We start from the raw sequence: 1,782 nt of genomic DNA on the forward strand, positions 1-1,782 counted from the left end.
CTGCCAAGAGTCTCGTGAGGACAGGCCTCCTGGAAGCCTTCTAGGTCTCCATTTAGGAGAGTGGGATGACTTGAAGAAGAGAGCCTGGCAGAGCTGTGATTGTTTTACCCCACCCCAACAGCATGAAATGATCTTGATTAGCTTCCATTTCTAGACCAACCTGCTAATAATCCTCATGCTATTTCATAGGCCTTTAATCCCCCAAACATTCTTTCTGAGTGTTGATGTGTGAAATCCCCTCAAAGGGTCAAATGGCCTTGGCCCCACACTGAGAGATAAAAGGCTTAGGGGGAAAATTCACCATATTCCTACCCATGTGTGAACAGTTGATCACTGAGGAAAATCAGTGACTGATGACAGAGGTTTTCCTGGTTTAGGAAAGTGTAGGTGGCAGAGGAATTCAAGGAGTGGGGTGAGAGGGGAACTCAGGACTCTCTTTTCTATCTGGGCCTCTTTCTCTTCAATATTTGGTGACAAATAGAAGTTTCTGTGAAGGTACTTTGTATGGTGATTTTCTTAAAATTTATTTTTAATTGGAGGATAATTGCTCTACAATGTTGTGTTGGTTTCTGCTATCCAACAACGTGAATCGTCTATGAAGTGAAAGAGGCTCAGTCATGTCTGACTCTTTGCAACTCTATGGACTGCAGCCAGCCTGGCTCTTCTGTCCATGGAATTCTCCAGGCAAGAAAACTGAAGTGGGTTGCCATTCCCTTCTCTGGCGCATCTTCCCGACCCAGGGATTGAACCTGGGTCTCCTGCATTGCAGGCAGATGCTTTACCATCTGAGCCACCAGGAAAGCTATATCTATATCTATACACACATACATATATCCTCCCTCTTGAACCTGCCTCACCCATCCCTCCCGTCTAAGTCATCACCGAGCACCAGGTGAGGGCCCTGTGTTATACAACAACTTCCCACTAGCTAGCTATTTTACACGTGGTAGTGTACATGTTTCAACTGTGAAGGTATTTTTATGTGGCAGACTTGATGGGAGTATCTAAGCCCCATGGTGCTACCAAGGTTATGAAGCAGAATTTATGAAACTGATTTCATTATTGTCTTATTCAGTTTCTGGTGCCACCGACAGCTTGAATAAAGAAGTTCATTTTCCTAGAGAACAGGGAACTGGTGTTTCAATGGATGCATGCAAACCAGCTTCTCTGATTTCTTATGATTTATTCAGAAGAGTGGTCATCCCACATTTTTTATGTCAGCAGCACTTAGTTAATAGGTACTATCTTATTTTACATTCTCTTTCTACAAAGCACTTCAGGCTACTTGCAAGAAATACACTTCGTAACACAAACCATCCCGTTTTGCTGAAAGAGTTTTGGGTCTTGTTGCTTATCATTGTGAGGGGAAAAAAGTCAGGTTTTTCCACCCAGAGTGAGTTGGCATTCTATGTCATCAATCTGCCCAGTGGAGCTGACCCAGGCTGAACATCTTCAATCAGCAACCACCAGCATTTGTGACTGAAATCATATCACTGCAGGAATTCACTGTTTACGCTGCCTCACTGAGTCATTTTTTAAACGGGCACTTGGTAACCCAAATAAATCTTTCTATAAATGCGAGAGACGTTTTTGAGGGATGGTGGCAGTCTTCCAAATTCCTCACCACAAAGCTTTCTTCTCAAAGCTGCCCCAAACCTTTTTTTCCTAGGTTTTTTATTTTTTTTAATGACATGAGAAGTACATTCTTATTATAAAAAACAATATAGATGGACTTCCCTGGTGCTCCCAGTGCAGGGGGCCTGGGTTTGATCCCTGGTCAGG

At 43.3% G+C, this 1,782-nt stretch overlaps 1 non-coding gene across 1 annotated transcript; it reads right to left on the minus strand.

Moving 5' to 3' along the window:
* Window positions 1–727: 727 nt before the first annotated feature.
* On the minus strand, window positions 728–800 carry TRNAC-GCA. Its single transcript has one exon. It is a non-coding gene; the product is annotated as a tRNA-Cys (tRNA).
* Between the last annotated feature and the right edge of the window lie 982 nt (window positions 801–1,782).

The sequence above is a fragment of the Cervus canadensis genome, chromosome 26, assembly GCF_019320065.1.
Source record: "Cervus canadensis isolate Bull #8, Minnesota chromosome 26, ASM1932006v1, whole genome shotgun sequence".
Taxonomy (NCBI): Eukaryota; Metazoa; Chordata; class Mammalia; order Artiodactyla; family Cervidae; genus Cervus; species Cervus canadensis.